The sequence below is a fragment of the Salvelinus alpinus genome, chromosome 31, assembly GCF_045679555.1.
Source record: "Salvelinus alpinus chromosome 31, SLU_Salpinus.1, whole genome shotgun sequence".
NCBI lineage: Eukaryota > Metazoa > Chordata > Actinopteri > Salmoniformes > Salmonidae > Salvelinus > Salvelinus alpinus.
Window position 1 is genome coordinate 19,366,884 of NC_092116.1, and position 24,541 is coordinate 19,391,424.

Genomic DNA, 24,541 nt, shown 5'->3' on the forward strand with positions numbered 1-24,541 from the left:
ACTATGAGTGTAGTTCGATGTAATAAACCGTTTAAAGAATGGGCTTGAATATTAATACATGGTTCAATATGATCATGTTGCATTACAAGATATTTACTTTTTTAAAATTTTTATTATATATTTTTTTCTCCCCAATTTTCGTGGTATCCAATCGCTAGTAATTACTATCTTGTCTCATCGCTACAACTCCCGTACGGGCTCGGGAGAGATGAAGGTCGAAAGCCATGCGTCCTCCGAAGCACAATCCAACTGCTTCTTAACACATCCAACCCGGAAGCCAGCCGCACCAATGTGTCGGAGGAAACACTGTGCACCTGGCCCCCTTGGTTAGCGCGCACTGCGCCCGGCCCGCCACAGGAGTTGCTGCTGCGCGATGAGACAAGGATATCCCTACCGGCCAAACTCTCCCTAACCCGGACAACGCTAGGCCAATTGTGCGTCGCCCCACGGACCTCCCGGTCGCGGCCGGCTGCGACAGAGCCTGGGCGCGAATCCAGAGACTCTGGTGGCGCAACTAGCGCTGCGATGCAGTGCCCTAGACCACTGCGCCACCCGGGAGGCCATATTTACATTTTTAACCACAATACGCATATTTTATTGAAGTTGATGAAATGTTGAATGTCCTTGATTTGTTTTCTCTTTTGACTTCTATGCCAGAAAAATACTTCTATAACACAAATTAAAAAGAATAACATAAATGTCATTGCATGCTATCAATTACTGTGTTTTTATCACAATATACAGTATAAGATCTTTTGAAATCAATAATTTTTTGCTCGCATTATCTTGTATGCCTACATTGATTTCTATTCAGTAAAATGGATTGATGCATGCTGTCAAAATGATAATTCTCGACAGTTCTTAGTTGTGCAGCTCTGTGCTAGTTTCCTATCTGCCCTCTTTACAAGCCTTATGGTGAGAGACTCTCCCTGAAAGTAGTCTGGCTGATACCAAACTCAAAGTCCTCCAGACTCTCTCCTCTCTCTGTGTCATGTGGTCTGCACGTCAGCCAGGCTAACAGTATCTGCTTTTCCCCTCGAAGTGCCCATCAAAGGCCCTAAACCTAACCCTTATTTTAAATCTAACCCTTATTTTAAACCTAAACCTTATTTTAAACCTAACCCTTATTTTATATCGAACCCTTATTTTAAATCGAACTCTTATTTTAAACTACAAACTTATTTTCAACCTAACCCTTATTCTAAACATAACATACTCTAACAGTATCTGCTTTTCCCCTCGGAGTGAATTTATTTTATATCTTGAAAATGAAGTATGATGAAAATAAGTGTCTCAAAGTGAAAGTACAGTTTGTTGCACAAGTAGCACAGCACTGTCTCTGTCTTCATGAAACATAACCTACAATGTGGTGAGACTGTTGGTCTATGTGTGTTCTTGCACCTGCACGAAGATGCTTTGCAGACTTTTGCAGCAGTTTCTGTATAGAAGTCACTATTAGAAGACAGTAGAAAGCTATTCTAAACCAACTCTGGCCACGTATTTCTGAGGAACTAGTCTTAAACAAATGGTTCTATGTAGCGCCAAATAAGGGTTATTTGACTCTTAACGATGGCAGAACCCTTGTTGGTGTTATACCTTTTTTAAAGGTTCTGTAAAGAGCCATGCTCATAAGGTTCTAAATAGAACCTTTATGGCACTATAAAGTCAATTAAAAAAAGGTTCTATATAGCACTAAAAAGGGTTCTGCTATTGTTGCAAACCTTTTTGGTGCTATACAGATCCATTTTTTAAAGATTATTGACAGATCGTTTATGGAGGATCGTTCTACAAAGAAATATACTCGAAGAACCACACAAGGTTAAAGAATGACTGATTTTGACAACACTTATGACACATGGCCGTGCAATTTTAACAAGATGCCATTACTTGCTGAAATCACATGCAAGATATGGCATAACACAACAGACTAGGTAAATTGGTATGAAACTCTTACTTCCGGTTGCACAAAAAGAGCTGCCAGCAAACCACGCACCAAAATATTTGAAAGAGTCGCCGCCCCTAGATTTTAATTATCACTAAAATAGGAAATAAATAACCTTTTTCTGAACTGCAAAGAACCTTTGAGGTACTTTTCAGTACCTCAAAGGTTCTTTGCAGTTCAGAAAAAGGTTATTTATTCATTATGGTTCCACATATAACCATCTCCCTTACCAAAGAACCATTGAAGAACCCACTTTTTAAGTGTGCACAGAGAGGACTATTTAGTATATACAGTTGAAGTCGGAAGTTTACAAACACCTTAGCCAAATACATTTAAACTCAGTTTTTCACAATTCCTGACATTTAATCCTAGTAAGGATCACCACTTTATTTTAAGAATGTGAAATGTCAGAATAATAGTAGAGAGAATTATTTATTTCAGCTTTTATTTCTTTCATCACATTCCCAGTGGGTCAGAAGTTTACATACACTCAATTAGTATTTGGTAGCACCTCAGGAGTAAATGTCAGTTGGCCTTTCATAGCCGATCATTAAGAGTATCTCTGCCGCTCCTGCGGTCTCTAGAGAGTTGAAAACAGCAGGTCTGGGACAGGTAGCACATCCGGTGAACAGGTCAGGGTTCCATAGCCGCAGGCAGAACAGTTGAAACTGGAGCAGCAGCACGGCCAGGTGGACTGGGGACAGCAAGGAGTCATCATGCGAGGTAGTCCTGAGGCATAGTTCTAGGGCTCAGGTCCTCCAAGAGAGAGAAAGAAAGAGAGAAGGAGAGAGAGCATACTTAAATTCACACAGGACACCGGATAAGACAGAAGAAGTACTCCAGATATAACAAACTGACCCTAGCCCCCCGGCACATAAACTACTGCAGCATAAATACTGGAGGCTGAGACAGGAGGGGTCAGGAGACACTGTGGCCCCATCCGATGATACCCCCGTACAGGGCCAAACAGGAAGGATATAACCCCACCCACTTTGCCAAAGCACAGCCCCCACACCACTAGAGGGATATCTTCAACCACCAACTTACCGTCCTGAGACAAGGCCGAGTATAGCCCACAAAGATCTCCGCAACGGCACAAACCAAGGGGGGGCGCCAATCCAGACAGGAAGATCACGTCAGTGACTCAACCCACTCAAGTGACGCACCCCTCCTAGGGACGGCGTGAAAGAGCACCAGTAAGCCAGTGACTCAGCCCCTGTAATAGGGTTAGAGGCAGAGAATCCCAGTGGAGAGAGGGGAACCGGCCAGGCAGAGACAGCAAGGGCGGTTCGTTGCTCCAGAGCCTTTCCGTTCACCTTCACACTCCTGGGCCAGACTACACTCAATCATATGACCTACTGAAGAGATAAGTCTTCAGTAAAGACTTAAAGGTTGAGACCGAGTCTGCGTCTCTCACATGGGTAGGCAGACCATTCCATAAAAATGGAGATCTATAGGAGAAAGCCCTGCCTCCAGCTGTTTGCTTAGAAATTCTAGGGACAATTAGGAGGCCTGCGTCTTGTGACCGTAGCGTACGTGTAGGTATGTACGGCAGGACCAACTCGGAAAGATAAGTAGGAGCAAGCCCATGTAACGCTTTGTAGGTTGACAGTAAAACCTTGAAATCAGCCCCTGCCTTAACAGGAAGCCAGTGTAGGGAAGCTAGCACTGGAGTAATGTGATCAAATCTTTTGGTTCTGGTCAGGATTCTAGCAGCCGTATTTAGCACTAACTGAAGTTTATTTTGTGCTTTATCCGGGTAGCCGGAAAGTAGAGCATTGCAGTAGTCTAACCTAGAAGTAACAAAAGCATGGATTCATTTTTCTGCATCATTTTTGGGCAGAAAATTTCTGATTTTTGCAATGTTACGTAGATGGAAAAAGGCTGTCCTTGAAACAGTCTTGATATGTTCGTCAAAAGAGAGATCAGGGTCCAGAGTAACGCCGAGGTCCTTCACAGTTTTATTTGAGACGACTTTACAACCATCAAGATTAATTGTCAGATTCAACAGAAGATCTCTTTGTTTCTTGGGACCTAGAACAAGCATCTCTGTTTTGTCCGAGTTTAAAAGTAGAAAGATTTCAGCCATCCACTTCCTTATGTCTGAAACACAGGCTTCTAGCGAGGGCAATTTTGGGGCTTCACCATGTTTCATTGAAATGTACAGCTGTGTGTCATCCGCATAGCAGTGAAAGTTAACATTATGTTTTCAAATGACATCCCCAAGAGGTAAAATATATAGTGAAAACAATAGTGGTCCTAAAACGGAACCTTTATCTACACAGCAAAACCATTATCTACACATGCAAATATGTAACAAAGTCATTTATATTTGTGCTCAAAGTGCAGATTTATCAGTGTAGCAACTGTTTAGGTTTTCAAGATTAGACAAACCACAACATGTGGGGATATGAGAGGGGGGGATATGAGAAGTCATGTGACTACGGGGAACTAGTAGGAGGAGAGAGAGAGATATTTTAACATATAAAGGTTTCAATGTGCCATTCCTTCGTCATAGCAGAACACCTTTAGACACAGATGAATAGATGACTGTAGAATACCGGATATAAAACATTGCTTTAAAAAACCTCATGAAGTTTTATGTTCATGTTCTGTTATAGTGGAGAATACTTGTCTTCATGGGAAGATGGCTTCATTCTCTGGTGAGTGCCTGTTAATTGTGTTGAACAGATAATTAAATAGAACATATCTTATATAACATTATGGGGTGTTTTCCCAGACAGAGGGTGTTATTTTGTTGTCATATTGTCAACAAAGCGTCATGAGAGAATTATTATGCCAAGTTTTCAAACTACCGGTTGTTTGTTTGGGAAGATGTATAAAGTGATCTGTGCATTTGAAAAACAGCATAAATACACCAATTTCACTTTTGCATGTAGAATCAACAATGTGCTGCACATGCTGTGACTTTTTGATTACCAAAGTTTGTTATATTTTTAGAACAAGCAGCGTGCAGCCAGCTCACAGGTGCATTGGTGCTACAAGCAGAAGGAAATGCATGAACCACAGATGCGACAAGTGAAAACAAATGATCTAACTGGGGATAGCTAGCTAGCATAATAATAATAATAATGTACTAAGCATGATGAGTTCACCATGACTTGAAATTGGCACTAGCTTGCCGGTAGCTAGTGTCCGCTATCTAACATTTGCATCTAGTCCCGGAAGGGGAAACAGAAAATACATGTTGTTCTTCTCCTACCAGATCTGCGAGAAGGTTTCTAATGTAGCACTCTGTTCTTAGACTGTTGATGGATGTGGATAAAGATTAAAAATCTTTGATATGGATGTCCGGTTTATGTCCCAGGCTCAATGACGGTCATGATTATTTATTTAAAAGTCAATTACAACTTATTCTTCAGTGCCATTTGTTGAGTGACCAACCTGATAGAGCGAGAAGGGTGTAATTGCGACCCGCAGATCAGGGAATTTCCTGCATTTGGGCATTCCTGCATCCCCTCTTTATAATTCTATTGGTCAATTTTTAAGCCATAACCTGGTACACAGGCAGGAGACGGGGTGGCGGTAAAGAACCATAACGTTGGATGCCAACCACCAATAAACCCCACGGGTGTGACAACGGTAGCTAACTAGATAGGGCACCGGTAGACAGTGTCCTTTGCCGCCGCCTGTCGGACACTGCTTTCCCTGTTAACAACGGTGAGGGAAGGTGTTTGGTAGGTGTAAGCGAAGGACACTGTCCAGTTAACTAGCAGACTGGTGCACAGTGTCCTTTGCCCTGGAAAAACTCTGCGAGTGCTAGCTGGCTGTACTACAGACACCTGTCGTCGTCGTGGGAAAGACTCATTGTTATCATTTCGTAAAACAACTAGTTGCAGTAAAAAGCCAATCTGGATACTAAGTAGAACCTGAGGGAAATCGACGAGTACCAACAGCTTTACGCTATGGAGGAACAACATACTCCTTCGTGGAAAGATCCGACCACCTCACAAAATAACTTTAACCCGACAAAAAAAAGAAAAACAGATTAATCTACAGACACGGACGATTTACTTACAATTAACTTAGGTAGAGGCTAGTGCTCTGGCTGGAATCCATGCAACACTGTAAAAGTTGTGTGAGGAGGTAGCAGGACTGAGGGGGTGTTTGGAGTTCAGCCAGAGTGAAATTCTCACACTCCAAAGAGAAAACAAGACTCACAGCCAAGGTAAAAATCCACGATTCCAACATGGATTGTCTACTCAGGGAAACATGGTGATGAAGGCGTCGCTACTAGACATACAAAGTCGTAGCATGCGTGAAAATATTTTTTTTTCTGCGATTCCTGAGGACGCATCCAATAATCCAGAGGGCGCCATCAGAGAATTCATGCAATCCGCCTTGAAACTTCGTATAGAGACCCCGACTGATCATCGCAAAATTTGAACACTACCAACAAAAGGAGCTGATCAAAAGCAGAGGAAGGGAGTTTATTCCGAGAGAGCTCCATAACACTGTGGATGTACTAAATTCTACAGGGACTTCAGGTTACGAAAAAAAAGAAGGTATGGGAACTGTTTAAAATATCTGAACATTATGAAGTGGATATGAACACACACGTACTCAATTACATGCTTGCTTACACATACGGACTTATAGATACACACACACCTGATCTCGCTCTCTTCTCTCACTCTTTTCTCTTCTCTTCCTCTTTATTGTCGAGAACTGTTTTATAATTTAATGTGTTTATTGTTTGTCTATCTTCATGTATTTGTCTACAAGGTTATATATGTTTACAACAAGCAAGGGGAAGATATCAGAATAGGGGCATTGGGGAATAATAATATATTGTACAGAAAACATTTGTACTGTAGTGAAGCCGTCTCTAGAGTAATGCAAGGTCTCTTCATGATCATGTGAAACGTCAATTGCTATGGAAATGCTGGGATGTGTTTTTCAATTATGTTAAAGGTAATTATGATGCAACTATGATGGTGATACGATATGGATTACAATTACGCACTACATGTTACACACATAGAGACTCAACCATGCAAATTGGCAGAGTTATTATTTATTTGAACATCACACATTATAGTCTTACTCTTATACAGACATCATAAACACTCTCACTATATCACATCCAATATCATACACATCAACCTACTCAGATTTGCTACACACATAATATCTTGTCTCAATTTTCTAACATCTGTGGCATTGGCTCACAGGCAAACAGGCAAGGGAATAAAACAAATAATGCTAGAACCTATTTCTTGAATTCTAAATATCAGACATTTGAAAGTTCTAGTTTTGATCTTCATAATACCTCTGATGGCAGTGACTTTACAAGCACTAATTATGGTCAATTTAGACTGAGAATAGTATCTAGTTATGGTAAGGGGTGAAATAAGTGTAGCCAGTTATAATTGTAATGGTTTAGCAGATTATAAAAAAAGAAGATCAGTCTTTACAGGACTAAAAGAAAAGGAATATAACATATACTGTTCACAGGAAACTCACTCTACGTCCTTAGATGAAGTTGCGTGGAAAATGGAATGGGGTGGTGAAATAATTTTCTGTCAAAATTAACAACAATTTTGATCTGAATGTGCAAATAGTCAGGAATGATTCGCAAGGAAGGTGGATCCTTTTGAATATGAAAGTGGACAAAAAAAGAGATTTGGCTCATTAATCTATATCATATATGTCAGAGTCAAGGCCCGCGGGCCACATCCGGCCCGCGAGAAGGTTTTTTACGGCCCCTGGGATGATCTTGATTTATTATTAGAACCGGCCCGCAGACCGCAGCAAGCCGGCAGCCCGCAGATCTTTTACACGCACCAATACTACATTTCCCACAATGCAACGGTGACGCACCGAGCAGTAGGCTGCTGTGTAAATGAGATGGAGCTGCCTTGGGAAAAACTCGTGGGTTTGACAACCGACGGAGCACCTGCGATGTGTGGACACAGGAGCGGACTGGTGGCGAAGATACGGGAAAAGATGCAAGAGGAAAACGCGACAGGTGAGCTGACAGCTTATCATTGTATCATACACCAGGAAGCGTTGTGCGGTAAAGCCTTGAAAATGGAGCATGTAATGAGCATCATCACGCGCACAGTTAACTTTATCAGAGCCAAAGGTTTGAATCACCGCCAGTTCAAGGCATTTCTGACGGAGTTAGAAACGGAGCATGGTGATTTGCCTTATCACACAGAGGTGCGATGGCTAAGCCAGGGAAAGGTGCTTCAAAGATGTTTCGAGCTTCGTGAGGAGATTTGTCTGTTCTTGGACAGCAAAGGGAAAGACACAACACAACTCCGAGACGAAATGTTTCTGTGTGAAATGGCTTTTCTGTGTGACATTACGAGTCATCTGAATGCAATGAACTTGCAGCTGCAGGGTCGGGATCATGTCATCTCTGATATGTACAGTACAGTGAAGGCATTTAAAACCAAACTGACTCTGTGGGAGACGCAGATGCGGAAAGAAAATTTGAGCCACTTTCCCAGCTGCCAGACCATGAAAGAGAAGCTCTCTACCAGTGCGTTCCCGAGCGCACAGTTGGCTGATAAAATAGGTATGCTTGCCGCTGACTTTCGACGCCGATTTGCTGACTTTGAAGCACAAAAAAGCAGGTTGGAACTGCTCGGTAACCCATTTGCTGTTGACGTGGAAAGCTCACCACCAAACCTCCAAATGGAGTTGATTGACCTCCAATGCAATGATGCACTGAGGGCAAAATATGCGGCAGTGGGTGCTGCGGAGTTCGCCCGTTTCCTCCCCGACACAATGCCCCAGCTGCGCATCCAGGCTGCTCAAACGTTGTCTATGTTTGGCAGCACATACCTGTGTGAACAACTGTTTTCTTTGATGAACCTGAACAAAACATCACACAGAAGTCGACTTACTGCTGAACACCTCCACTCAATTCTGAGGATTTCCTCAGCTCAGAGCCTTACCCCGAACATTGATGAACTTGTGGAAAAGATGGGACACCACCAAGTATCACCCTCAACCTCAAACAAGTGAACATTACTGTGCAATCACATATTTAGAGTTTTTACTCAGTTCAAGTTTAAAAGTTAAAGTTTAATATTTGTTTTCACTGCATGTTACTTCTCCTTAAACAAAGTGTTGTTTTTGATTAATAGATTTTTGCACTTTATTTTATTGTATTTCAATCCAATTATATTTTAAAAATATTTCAGTTGAGTGGATGATAGAAAATTGCTATTATTGTTTTTTTCTTTGAAGTAAATTTAGCCCACTTTTGCTAAAATAGAAAATATAGGCTACTGATGGTGCCTTGAATACCGGTTTCTTTCATTTAATGTTCATGTTATGGGGATTTTTATATAAAGGAAATTTGTCTTTTGTGTCTGTTGAAAATTAAAGATTACTGACAGAGCCATAAGAAAATATTGCTTTATTTATCTGATCATATTGGAATATATTTGTTAGGTTTTCAGTAGGTTCAATTAGGTTCACTAGACTATATGCGTCATTTAAAAATTTTTCAATGAACATTCGAACAGTCCGGCCCTCGGCTTGTAGCTAAATTTTTTATTTGGCCCTCCGTCCATTTGACTTTGACACCCCTGATCTATATGGTCCAAATCAGGATGATCCACACTTATTCGAAAACATTTATACCAATTTATTAAACTTACAGGCAACAAATGACCTAATCATTATGGTAGGAGACCTCAATGGACCGTAAAGGTAATCACTCTACAAACCATCATCACCATGCCCTTTAGGAAATCACAAATTATATGAACACATTAGAAATAGTGGATATTTGGAGACTAAAATACCCCGACCTAGTGAGATATACATGGAGACTTAATCAAGCTAGTCATCTTGACTACTTTCTTGTCTCTTTCTCTCTTACATCAAATGTTAAAAAATGTAATAGGAGACAGAATGTGATCGGATCATCACATGGCTTACATCTAATTGGCATTCACATAACTTTTTCGGTGATTCTCTTATAAAATGGGTAAAAATAAGGTGTAAAATACTAAATAATGGCTACTTCTCAGAGAGTTTTGAATTGTCAAGAAGAGTTAAACAAGTGTGTCCTCTGTCACCATATCTATTCGTTATGGCCATCGAAATGCTAGCTATTAAAATCAGATCCAATAACAACATTAGATGATTAGAAATACAAGGCTTAAAGACAAAGGTGTCCATGTATGCCGATGACTCAAGTTCTATATTAAGTCCGCAAGCTAGATCCCTGCAATGTCTCATTAAAGATCTAGATAACTTTTCTGTACTCTCTGGACTAAAACCTAATTATGATAAGTGTACAATATTATGTATTGGATCCTTAAAAAATAGAACTTTTACATTACCCTGTTTACCTATAAAATGGGCTGATGGTGAAGTGTACATACTCTGTATTCATATCACAAAAGTTATAAATAAGCTCTCCACAATGAATTTCAATAGAACATTTGTAAAAATAGACAAGATCCTGCAACCATGGAGAGTTAAATACCTGTCTATTTATGGAAAAATTGCCCTGATTAACTCCTTAGTCATATCTCAGTTTACTCACTTATGGCGCTGCCTACTCCTGATGATTCGTTTTTCAAATCATGTGAGCAAAACATATTTCGCTTTATCTGGGAAGTTAAACCAGACAGAATAAAACAAGCCTATCTATATAATGAATATGAATTGAGTGGGTTGAGATTATTAAATATAAATTGCACTAAACCTCTCTCTAAACGCTTCACTCATTCAAAAGTTTTATTTGAACCCTAAATGGTTCTCAAGTAGACTACTAAGAAAAGCTCATCCATTGTTTAAAAATGTCCTTTTTGCCTTTTTGCAGATTGCCATGTCTCATTTTCGATTAATTGAAAATGATACTTTTTTCAAAGTACCTCTTTTTCAAACAAGCATTGCAGAGCTGGCTACAATTTCAATTTCATCCCCCTGAAAAGATGGAACAAATATTATGGCTAAACTCAAATGTGCTGGTTGATAAAATACCTTAATTTATGTGAAAGATGTTTGAAAAGGGTATTTTGTTCGTAAATTAGATTGGAATGGTAGAGTTATGTCCTTCATGGAGTTATCAGAATTGTATGGAAAGGTCTGCTCAATCCAAGAGTACAACCAATTGATTACAGCGTCATTTATCCATCGCTCATTCAATAGCCAACCATGCTCGAAAGTAAAGTTCTATACCACTTGTGAAAGCCATGGGGATTTATACCTAAAGCTTGACATTTTCCTTGCCTGACTAAATCCCAATGTGTCCTCTCTCTATAGATTGATATGAACAACCCGTTTGCCATTGTCTTCAATCAAATGGAAATTGCCATAGTTCCCGGGGTTCCAGTCGATTTTAAACAAGAATCTTACATGACACTGCAGTATGGGAGGCGGTCACAGTAAAACATGTACGTTTCAGACTGTACTAGATTGCTATCATTACTTGCCACCAACACATTCTTGAATTCTTTTGAAATATTAAATAAACATGCATCTCTGTGTCCTCTCCCCAGCCACTGATAAGGATCCTGTTCATGGCCGTCAACAGAAGTGGACCAAGGTGCAGCGTGGTGAGCGTACATGTTCTTTTTATTAGAAAAGACGCCGAACAAAACAATAAACACTACAAAACAAACCGTGAAGCTAAAGGCTATGTGCCATAAACAAAGTCAACCTCCCACAAAGACAGGTGGGAAAAAGGGCTACCTAAGTATGGTTCTTAATCAGAGACAACGATAGACAGCTGTCCCTGATTGAGAACCCTACCAAAACATAGAAATAAAAATAATAGAACATAGAATACCCACCCCAAATCACACCCTGACCAAACCAAATAGAGACATAAAAAGGATCTCTAAAGTCAGGGCGGGACAGTACCCCCCCCCCCCCCCCAAAGGTGCGGACTCCGGCCGCAAAACCTGAACCTATAGGGGAGGGTTTGGGTGGGCATCTATCTGCGGTGGCGGCTCAGGTGCGGGACGCAGACCCCGCTCCACCACTGGCTCACCCCACTTTGGTGGCACCTCTGGTGCGGGGACCTCGTCGCCGACCCCGGACTGGGGACCCTCGTCGCCGACCCCGGACTGGGGTCCCTCGTAGTGGGCTCCGGACTGGGCACCCTCGTTGCGGGCCCCGGACTGGGGACCGTCGCTGGAGGCTCCGGACTGGAGACTGTCACTGGAGGCTTCGTGCCATGACTCATCCCTGGAGGCTTCGTGCCATGGATCATCCCTGGAGGCTTTGTGCCATGGATCATCCCTGGAGGCTTCGTGCCATGGATCAGCACTGGAGGCTTCGTGCCATGGATCAGCACTGGAGGCTTTGTGCCATGGATCAGCACTGGAGGCCTCTTGCCATGGATCATCACTGGAGTGAGGAGACGTATGGGCAGTCTGGTATGTGGAGCTGCCACAGGGCTCACCAGGCTGGGGAGACATACAGGAGGATTAGTTCTGGGCGCAGGCACAGGACTCACCAGGCTGGAGAGACATACAGGAGGCCTTGTCCTTGGCAGAGGCTCCGGATACACTGGGCCGTGGAGGCGCACTGGTGGTCTCGAGCTTAGAGCCTGCACAACCTGTCCTGGCTGGGGGGAGCTGGAATGTAGCGCACCGGGCTAAGAACGCGTACTGGAGACACCGTGCACTCCACCGCATAACACGGTGCCTGACCAGTACAACGCTCGCCACGGTAAGCACGGGGAGTTGGCTCAGGTCTCCAACCTGACTCAGCCAAATTCCCTGTGTGCCCCCCCAAAAAAATGTTTGGGAGTGGCCTCCCGGTCTTTAGTGCCAGCCGTGACCCTGTGTAGTCCTGGGCCCTCTTTCTCGCTGCCTCCACCTTCCTCTCTGCTTCCAGCTGTTCCCATGGCAGGCGATCCATTCCCGCCAGGATCTCCTCCCATGTCCAGGATCCTTTGCCATTTAGGATGTCCTCCCATGTCCAGTCCTCCTGAACACGCTGCTCCTCCTTACCACACTGCTTGGTCCGTTTGTGGTGGGAAGTTCTGTCATGGTTGTTGAAGGAAGTGGACCAAGGTGCAGCGTGGTGAACGTACATGTTCTTTTTATTAGAATAGACGAAAAAGGGCTACCTAAGTATGGTTCTCAATCAGAGACAACGATAGACAGCTGTCCCTGATTGAGAACCCTACCCGGCCAAAACATAGAAATACAAATAATAGAACATAGAATACCCACCCCAAATCACACCCTGACCAAACCAAATAGAGACATAAAAAGGATCTCTAAGGTCAGGGCGTGACAGATCCATTAATTGAACATGAAGAGTTAGATGACGGTAGGAAGACGTTTCTTTACCTCTACTTTATACACAAATGTTTGTGTTCTCCTTCCCTTCACATTTCTCACTGTCAATCGTGAATGATAATTCTTCAAGTTTTACTGGTGAAACACCCATCCAGCATCTGCATACCAACCATTTGATCTCAATCAGTTTCATGGGGATATGCATTTAGATTTTCTTGAGTTATACAGTGTTGTTTAGAAGTAGACCACAGTGTTTAGAAGTAGCCTACAGTGTTGTTTAGAAGTAGCCTACAGTGTTGTTTAGAAGTATCCTACAGTGTTGTTTAGAAGTAGCCTACAGTGTTGTTTAGAAGTAGCCTACAGTGTTGTTTAGAAGTATCCTACAGTGTTGTTTAGAAGTAGCCTACAGTGTTGTTTAGAAGTAGCCTACAGTGTTGTTTAGAAGTAGCCTACAGTGTTGTTTAGAAGTAGTCTACAGTGTTGTTTAGAAGTAGCCTAGAGTGTTGTTTAGAAGTATCATACAGTGTTGTTTAGAAGTAGCCTACGGTGTTGTTTAGAAGTAGCCTTATGGTGTTGTTTAGAAGTAGCCTACAGTGTTGTTTAGAAGTAGCCTACAGTGTTGTTTAGAAGTAGGCTACAGTGTTGTTTAGAAGTAACCTACAGTGTTGTTTAGATGTAGCCAACAGTGTTGTTAAGAAGTCGCTTACAGTGTTGTTTAGAAGTAGCCTACAGTGTTGTTTAGAAGTAGCCTACAGTGTTTAGAAGTAGCCTACAGTGTTTAGAAGTAGCCTACAGTGTTGTTTTGAATGATGTAGAGTAAATGATTTTTTGAGCAGATGGTGTTAACAAACTACAGCATAGCCTACCTGTGTATTTTGCCTAGTGGCACGCGTTGTTGAGTTTTGGCCAAATGAGAGAAAAATGTGGTGGTGTTTTTCTCTCACAGTAAATGTACTATGCTATTATATTCCGTTATGTTATGTAGAATACTATCATTGTGTGACATTGCATACATTGATTCAGCTTTGATCTAACTTTATTAAACAAGCACCATTCGCCAGAGTAGCATGTTTTCTATGAGTAGAGAAGAGATGGTGAATAAAGTAGAGAATGAACACATGCCCCGAATGTGATACGCACATGCGGAGAAGTGTCGAGGGTCTTTAGTGCGAAAGAAATAAGGTCTGGGAAAAAGTCAGATCCGCAGCCACTCCGTTGATTTAATTGGATCCTAAATCATGCATACTTTCTACTAGCTATATCTAAATCAGCAGATTTTAAGGCATTTTATTACAATCTAGGAATAGAGAAATGCTGTGCATGCATACAGTATTTATCCATTTAGGTATGCAACAATTGTTATAAATGATTTGTTTGTGAACAGGTATATACATAAAGCATATATTTGTTCTTTTTTGTTCTGTTTGTTAAAGTGTTCTGTCTGGCTCTGTGTTCTGTTTGTCAGTTTTCCTTCTGTCTGATTGCCCCAGTAAGTACAGTAGGTATGTAAGTGCAATACCTAAACAAGCCACTAGATAGCATAAGAAGATTAGATTTTTTTATTTAATTTTTTTTAACCTTTATTTAATCAGGTAGGCTAGTTGAGAACAAGTTCTCATTTACAACTGCGACCTGGCCAAGATAAAGCAAAGCAGTTCGACACATAGAACAACACAGAGTTACACATGGAATAAACATACAGTCAATAACACAGTAGAATAAGTCTATATACAGTGTGTGCAAATGAGGTAAGATAAGGGAGGTAAGGCAATAAATAGGCCATGGTGGCAAAGTAAATTACAATATACCAATTAAACACTGGAGTGATAGATGTGCAGAATATGAATGTGCAAGTAGAGATACTGGGGTGCAAAGGAACAAGATAAATAAATAAATACAGTATGGGGATGAGGTACCATCCAGAGAAACACACCACGTGTGTGTGTGTTCCAGTCTGATCAAGGCTGGCTTGTCCCTGACCTGGACGGCCCACCAAGCTGATGGCTTCAAGCCATTGCTGTTTTCCTGGTGCAAACATTCATCCTTTGTCCCGATCAAATCAAATCAAATGTTATTGGTTAGCTGATGTTATTGCGAGTGTAGTGAAATGCTAGTCCTTTTAGATCCGACAGTGCAGCATTATCTAACAGGTAATATCTAGCAATTCCACAACAAATACCTAATACACACAAATCTAGTAAAGGAATGGAATAAGAATATATAAATATAAATATATGGATGAGCAGTGTCAGAGCGGCATCGGCTAAAATGCAATAGGTTGTATGGAATAGATAGCACAGAATAGGAGTATATACATATGAGATGAGTAATCCTAGATTTGTAAACATTCTTAAAGTGACATTATTAACGTGACTAGTGTTCCATTTATTAAGGTGGCCAATGATTTTAAGTCTGTATATAGTCAGCAGCCTCTCTGTGCTAGTGATGGTTGTTTAACAGTCTGATGGCCTTGAGATAGAAGCTGTTTTTCAATCTCTCGGTCCCAGCTTTGATGCACCTGTACTGACCTCTCCTTCTGGATGGAAGCAGGGTGAACAGGCAGTTTCCTGAAGTACATGATCATCTCCTTTGTTTTGCTGACATTGAGTGAGAGGTTATTTTCCTGACACCACATTCCGAGAGCCCTCACCTCCTCCCCTTAGGCTGTCTCGTTGTTGTTGGCAATCAAGCCTACTACTGTTGTGTTGTCTGCAAACTTGATGATTGAGTTGGAGGCATGCATGGCCACGCAATCGTGGGTGAACGGGGAGTCAGGAAATCCAGGACCCAATTGAACAGGGCGGGGTTGAGACCCAGGGCCTCAAGCTTAATGATGAGCTTGGAGGGTACTATGGTGTTGAATGCTGAGCTATAGTCAATGAACAGCATTCTTACATAGGTATTCCTCTTGTCCAGATAGGATAGAGCAGTGTGCAGTGTGATGGCGATTGCATCGTCTGTGGACCTATTGGGGTGGTAAGCAAATTGAAGTGGGTCTAGGGTGACAGGTAAGAAGGAGGTGTAATGATCCTTGATTAGTCTCTCAAAGCACTTCATGATGACAGTACGGAGAAGGAGAGCCCACAGTCCTTGGTAACGGGTCGTGTCGGTGACACTGTATTATCCTCAAAACGGGCAAAGAAGGTGTTTAGTTTGTCTGGAAGCAAGACGTTGGTGTTCGCGACATGGCTGGTTTTCCTTTTGTAGTCCGTGATAGTCTGTAGACCCTGCCACATACGTCTCGTATTGCGACTCCACTTTGTCTCTATACTGGCATTTTGCTTGTTTGATTGCCTTACGGAGGGAATAACTACAGTGTTTGTATTCGGCCATATTCCCAGTTGCCTTGTTATGGTTAAATGCAGTGGTACGCGCTTTCAGTTTTGCGCTTATGCTGCCACCTATCCACGGTTTCTGGTTAGGGAAGGTTTTAATAGTCACAGTTGGTACAACATCTCCTATACACTTCCATATAAACTCACTCACCAAGTCATCGTATACGTCAATGTTATACTCTGAGGCTACTCGGAACATATCCCAAGCCACGTGATCAAAACAATCTTCCGATTGGTCAGACCATTGTTGAATAGACCAAATAATGGGCACTTCCTGTTTGAGTTTCTGCCTATAGGAAGGGAGCAGCAAATTTTGTGGTCAGATTTGCCGAAAGGAAGGCGGGGGAGGGCCTTGTATGCATAGCGGAAGTTAGAGTAGCAATGATCCAATGCTGCATTCGGTATGCTGGTAGAATTTAGGTAGCCTTATTCTCAAGTTTGCTTTGTTAAAAACACCAGCTACAATAAATGCAGCCTCAGGATATATGGTTTCTAGTTTGCATAAAGTCCAGTGAAGTTCCTTGAGGGCCATCTTGGTATATTCTTGAGAGGGAATATACACGTCTGTGACAATAATCGAAGAGAGTTCACTTGGGAGATAATACGGTCGGCATTTGATTGTGAGGAATTCTAGGTCAGGTGAACAAAAGGACTTCAGTTCCTGTATGTTGTTACAATTACACCATGAGTCGTTAATCATGAAACATACACCCCCGCCCTTCTTCTTCCCGGAGAGATGTTTATTCCTGTTGGCGCGATGCACTGAAAATCTTGTTGGTTGTATCAACTCCGACAGCATATCCCAAGACAGCCATGTTTCCGTGAAACAGAGTATGTTACAATCCCTGCTGTCTCTATGGAAAGCAACCCTTGCCCTTATTTAATCAACTTTGTTAACTAGGGACTGGACATTAGCAAGTAATATACTTGGAAGACATGGGTGGTGTGCGCGCCTCCGAAGTCTCACTAGAAAGCCGCTCCGGCTCCCTCTTCTCCGGCGGCGTTGTTTTGGGTTGGCCTCTGGAATCAGTTAAAATGCCCTGGGTAGTGCGGACAAAGGATCCGCTTCGGGAAAGTCGTATTCCTGGTCGTGGTGCTGGTAAGTTGACTTTGCTCTGATATTCAATAGTTCTTCCCGTCTGTATGTAATAACACTTAAGATTTTCTGGGCTAACAGTGTAAAAAAAAAATACAGAAAAAAAAAAAATACTGCATAGTTTCCTAAGGACTAGAAGCAAGGCAGCCCTCTCTGTCGGCACCATCTTGGTACTTTTGTTGTCCACATTCTGGTTGTGCCTGCATTTCTATACAGGTGTAGATTAAAATACCCATTTGAGATCTGAAATACCCATTGAGATCTGATTGTGATCTTCCTGACTATCACCGGAGGTAGTCAGCAGTGGTGTAAAGTACTTAAGTAAAAATACTTGAAAGTACACAAGTCGTTTTTTGGGGTATCTGTAGTTTACTATTTATATTTTTGACAACTTTTACTTTTACTTTACTACATTCCTAAAGAAAAGTATGTACTTTTTACTCCATCCATTTTCCCTGACACCCAAAAGTACTGGTTACACTTTGAATGCTTAGCAGCACAGGAACATTTAGCCTCTGATCTGGTGGACTCACTAATCACATGCTTTGTTTGTAAATTATGTATGAGTCGGAAACAATGGAAAAATGCAGTGGTTGTGTGGCTTTGAGGTCCAGAATTGAGTTTGAGGGACTTATGGGATCAATATAGTGTATGTCTTAAAATAAATAAATACTATTTGAAAGAATATGTCAAATAATTTGCATACATGGAGGGACCAGGAAATATGTTCATAATGCGAACACAGTGGACTAATAATGTGTAGTCGCGTGTCTGAAAATGTGGGCACAATCAGAATGTGGAAAATATCAGGACAACAGATGCATATTAGCGCCAGATATAAACGGGTTTCAGACAGGTCGACAGACAAGCTCAGCTCAATGTCAAGACCTAAGCAACACAGGAGAGAAAACACAGCTATACAGCACATAGTTATAGTTTCCAAACATTTTCCAGCCAGGTTAGGCAATTTCCCTATCTTATATCAGCTCTCCTGCGCTCAGATGGAAGGGGTGGAAATATTTGGTTTGTGTTCTTAAAAACATGATCGAAAGTGCTAATTTCAGGCAACGCTGACAGGGATATATATATACGACCAACAAAAAGCTGGTTTTAGCGGTAACGCAGTTGGTTATGGAATGAGTTTTGACAGCGGAAACGCTGCTTATCCACTGCCCATATGTACATGGAACAAGCGTAGCCTAACGTGCTTTTGGTGCCTGTATACTTCGTATTTAGAAACATAAATACTAATGTTTTTTTAAATTAAAAACCAAACATAGCCTCCCCTCCTCTCAAAACAATTAAGTATTGTTTTTGTCTGCCAAATGCAATCGTGAAGTAGTCAAGACTGTTGATAAAGGGTTTGGCTCCTGAGACCGCTTGGAAATCACCAAAGCTTTATTAAAATATTTGAGAGGAATTATTAAAAGTTTGAGAGGAATAAAACAGTGAGCTGACATTCACTTTTAATCTATGCATTATAGGCAGCCACACATTATTTTAGCCATGCAGGTCCCGTTTTGGACGTGCGTAAAATGCTATATGCCCATTATGGAACGAGAGATGAGAACCTCCGTGAATCTGTAAACTTGAATCTCAAAAATGGCTTGTTTTCCGTTGTATATGTTCAAAACCCAAGCCTTCCCTTAGGTCTACTATACATAAGGCAGGTTCAACAGCAATGCGTGTATTTTTGTATCCTGGCGATTTTATGATATCATTACATTTTACATGTATCTATTGTTGTTAGTTATTTATTTTTTTAAGTGATTGCTTGTTTTTCGTTTACATTTTATTTCAACCAATACTTGGAATGATTCACGGTCTTGGTATTATGGTGACAACGTCCGTGGCGCGCTTGCAATGCAATTTATGGAGGTGTCTGAATGCGATCTGATCTGTAAAATGGTTCCGATTATGTTCATAAAACATAGGCCTATTTGGGAGCAGTATAATGGTGAGTGGACATTCTCCCTTTATATTGGATATTTGTCCTGCTACTGTGAAAAGTTTGGATGTGCGTAAAACTCTCCATAGTCTGCGTTGTTTTAATATTATGTGCCCACTGGGAGAAATGATGGTACTTGTAAGTGTGACACAGCCTATTTAAAATGAGTTGTTTCGTTTTGTTCAGAATTTGATTAGAATAATTCTTTATCTTTTTAGACGTTATCAATAATGAATTTAATCTTGCTTATTGACAACGTTTGGCGTTGGACTTTACAGTACTAGGCCTAGCCCATATATCAGTGTGAACGCTATTGAATGTATGCAATTACTTAGAACAATGTGTACTGCAAATGGATTCAAGTCCACTATTTAAGCAAAGATAGGTCTACATTTTGTTATTTCGTTTTCTGTAAGCCATTTAACAAACTATAACGGACTAAAATTGGAATTTGAGTTGATTCCAAGGCAATAAATAAAATACAGTAAATACACAACATGAAGCAACCACATATTTCTCCATGGAGTACATTTCTAATTGGCCAGTGAGGGGCCAAGCCTCAACACCCACAACTTGCTTATTCATCAAAGCCCAGTCCTTTCGCGCTAAACCCATCAAGTGCGCCCATAATGGTACAACTGAAAACAGCAAAAAGATTTCTGACACACACTTGAATCTATAGTGCTACTGCCCAGTGCTTAGATTAGCCATTGCGTTAGGTTTGTTAAAATAGAGCCCCATGTCTCAAACGTCTCAAGGATAAAACGTCCTTTAACCTGTTTCATCCCCTTCATCTACACTGATTGAAGTGGGTTTAACAGGTGACATCAAAAAGGATCATAGCGTTCAGCTGGTCAGTCTATGTCATGGAAAGAGCAGCTGTTCATAATGTGTTGTACACTCAGTTTATATATATATATATATATCAAACCACAATTAAAACATTTGCCAGAAATATGTATTTTATGTCTAGAAAATGAAGCCTGATTAAACTAAAAGGTGCTGAAAGTGCAGTTTGTAACACATACCGTACAATGTGGTGAGGCTGTTAGTTGAGGTCTACACAATATTCCAAAAGGGTTATTTGCAGAGGGATATGGTTCTACCAAGAACTGTTTTGATCAGAATAACCCTTTTTGAAAAACAAGGGTTCTTTGTCATTCAAAGGGTTCTACCTAGAATCTTTAATTGGGATAGGGGGCAGCATTGGGATGTTTGGAAGAAAATCGTGCCCAGAGTACACTGCCTGTTACTCAGGCCCAGAAGCTAGAATATGCATACAATTAGTAGATTTGGATAGAAAACACTCTAAAGCTTCCAAAACTGTTACAATAATGTATGTGAGTATAACAGAACTCATATGGCAGGTGAAAACCTGAGACAAATCCAACCAGGAACTGGGAATTCTGAGGTTTGTGGTTTTCAAGTGATTGCCTATCAAATATCCAGTGTCTGTGGGGTAAGATTACACTGCCTGTTACTCAGGCCCAGAAGCTAGAATATGCATACAATTAGTAGATTTGGATAGAAAACACTCTAAAGCTTCCAAAACTGTTACAATAATGTATGTGAGTATAACAGAACTCATATGGCAGGTGAAAACCTGAGACAAATCCAACCAGGAACTGGGAATTCTGAGGTTTGTGGTTTTCAAGTGATTGCCTATCAAATATCCAGTGTCTGTGGGGTAAGATTGCACTTCCTAAGGCTTCAACAGTCTTTAGAAGTTGTTTCAGGCTTCTATTGTGAAAGCGGAGAGAATAAGAGCACTCAGAGTAAGTGGCTCAGCTGAAAGCCATGAGTTGTTTATCGCGCGTGGCCGTGATAGCGACGGTCATTCCCTTTCCTTTCTAATGAAAACGGTATTGTTCGGTTGAAACATTATTGAATATTTATGATAAAAACACCCTAAGGATTGATTAGAAACATCGTTTGACATGTTTCTACGAACTTTAATGGAACTTTTTTGACTTTTCATCTGGATGTTGTGCCCGCGCTTTGTGCATATGGATTACTGAACTAACAAAATAAACATTTATTTTGTAACATGGAGTCCTGGGAGTGCCACCAGATGAAGATCATCAAAGGTAAGTGATTAATTTTAACGCTATTTCTGACTTTTGTGACACCTCTCCTTGGCTGGAAAATGTCTGTATGGTTTTTGTGGCTAGGCGCTGTCCTAACATAATCACATGGTGTGCTTTCGCCGTAAAGCCTTTTTGAAAACGGCTGGATTAACTTTTACTGCCTCAGAAACCCGGATCCGGGAGCACCCCCCCCCCCCCCCCCCCCACTGACTAGCATAGCTAGCATAGCGTCACAAGTAAATTGTAGCATCTAAATATCATTAAATCACAAGTCCAAGACACCAGATGAAAGATACACTTCTTGTGAATCTAGCCACCATTTCTGATTTTTTAAAATGTTTTACAGGGAAGACACAATATGTAAATCTATTAGCTAACCACGTTAGCAAAAAACACCATTTTTTTTACTCCACTATTTTTCCAATTCGACCAAATAAAGAAATAAATAGCCACTAACCAAGAAAAAACCTCATCAGATGACAGTCTGATAACATATTTATTGTATAGCATAGGTTTTGTTAGAAAAATGTGCATATTTCAGGTATAAATCATAGTTTGCCATTGCAGCCACCATCACAAATCTCCCCAAAGCGACTAGAATTACTACAGAGAGCAACGTGTATTACCAATTTACTCATCATAAAACATTTCATAAAAATAGACAAAGCATAGCAATGGAAAGACACAGATCTTGTGAATTCAGACAATATTTCAGATTTTCTAAGCGTTTTACAGCGAAAACACAATAAATCGTATATTAGCATACCACATGTGCAAACGTTACCCCAGCATGAATTCAAGGCAAAGGGAGCGATAACGTTATCATCACCAAAATATATTAATTTTTTCACTAACCTTCTCAGAATTCTTCCGATGACACTCCTGTAACATCATATTACAACATACATATAGAGTTTGTTCGAAAATGTGCATATTTAGCCACAAAAAAACGTGGTTATACAATGAGAATAGTAGCAAAACTGGCCTGAAAATGTCGGGCGCCATCTTTGAGAGTGATCTAGTCTAATCGATAACTAATCATAAACTTGACAAAAAAATACAGGGTTGACAGGAATCGAAAGACAAATTAGTTCTTAATGCAATCGCTGAATTACATTTCTAAAATTATCCTTACTGTGCCATACCCGGGTCCGCCAAAGCGAAGCTACACAAAACAAAATGGCGATATATGCGTTTAACATTTTTCAACAGAACAGCGATTTATCATCATAAATAGTTCTTACTTTGAGCTGTTCTTCCATCAGAATCTTGGGCAATGTATCCTTTCTCCGGTCTAATCGTCTTTTGGTCGAAAGATGTCCTCTTGTCCCGTCGAAATGGCCACTAACGTTCGGTATGTACAGGAAAAGTGCCCAGCTCATGGAAGGACGTCACAAATAAATGCCTCAAAATCGCACTAAACGGATATAAATTGCTATAAAACGGTTTAAATTAACTACCTTATGATGTTTTTAACACCTATAACGAGTAAAAACATGACCGGCGATATATTACTGGCTAAACCAAGGCTTGGAAAGAGGCCAGTCTGACGTCCATTGTGCGTCGAGCGCAGGGTCCAAAAGAAAGCTCCTTCCGGTCTTTGGTGTTTTATACAGGCCCTGATTGCGCAATTGACTCCATTCAAATTGTCACCACTTACTGACATCTAGAGGAAGGCGTAGGCAGTGTTTGTATCCTCATAGCATTCACAAGGACATTAAAACTGACCTGGGACCAGAGGCCAAGATTTCTGAAATCTCACTCCCTGTCAGGAAAAGTGCTGTAGAATGAGTTCTGTTCCACTCAGAGACATAATTCCAACGGTTATAGAAAATAGAGAGTGTTTTCTATCCAATAATAACAATAATATGCATATTGTACGAGCAAGAATTGAGTACTAGGCAGTTTAATTTGGCAATGTCAAAAAAAAAAAGTGCTAACAGCTCCCCCTATTGACAAAAGGTTAACAAGAAGTTTATTTTTAACCTCTCTGGGATATGTGGGACGCTAGCGTCCCACCTGGCCAACATCCAGTGACAATGCAGAGCGCCAAATTCAAATAAATTACTATACAAATTAAGCTTTCATGAAATCACACATGCAATACACAAATTAAAGCTACACTTGTTGTGAATCCAGCCAATGTGTCAGATTTCAAAAAGGCTTTACGGCGAAAGCAAACGATGCTATTATCTGAGGACAGCACCCCAGCAAACATACACAGACAATCATATTTCAACCCTCCAGGCGCGACACAAAACATTGAAATAAAGATTTAATTCATGCCTTACCTTTGTCGAGCTTCTTCTGTTGGCACTCCAATATCATTTACATTTACATTTAAGTCATTTAGCAGACGCTCTTATCCAGAGCGACTTACAAATAAACATCACAAATGGTCCTTTTGTTCGATTAATTCTGTCGATATACAGTGGGGAGAACAAGTATTTGATACACTGCCAATTTTGCAGGTTTTCCTACTTACAAAGCATGTAGAGGTCTGTAATTTTTATCATAGGTACACTTCAACTGTGAAAGACGGAATCTAAAACAAAAATCCAGAAAATCACATTGTATGATTTTTAAGTAATGCATTTGCATTTTATTGCATGACATAAGTGTCAGGATTTGGCCAGGATTGTTCAGGTTTTGGTCACTAGATGCCCCCATTGTGCTTTTTTGACCCTTTTGTTTTTTCCCTTGTTCCAGTTATTATTTGCACCCGTGCCTCATTTCCCTTGAAAGTATTTAAACCCTTAGTGTTCCTCAGTTCTTTGCTCTGTGTTTGTATGTTAGCACCCAGCCCCAGCCATGCTGTGAACATTTGTTTCTCTAGTTGGATTTTCTTGAGGTACTCTGGTTTTGTTCTTGTTTATTTTTTATT

General features: G+C 40.9%; 1 long non-coding RNA gene across 1 annotated transcript in view; it reads left to right on the top strand.

The window, feature by feature from the left end:
- The first annotated feature begins 4,426 nt into the window (after positions 1-4,426).
- LOC139561183 (uncharacterized) overlaps positions 4,427-24,541 on the top strand; it is a 43,506-nt gene continuing 23,391 nt past the window's right edge. Inside the window, exons 1-3 of the long non-coding RNA XR_011672082.1 lie at positions 4,427-4,605; positions 11,201-11,331; positions 11,437-11,493. This is a non-coding gene — a long non-coding RNA (uncharacterized lncRNA). The remainder of the gene's footprint in view (positions 4,606-11,200; positions 11,332-11,436; positions 11,494-24,541) is intronic.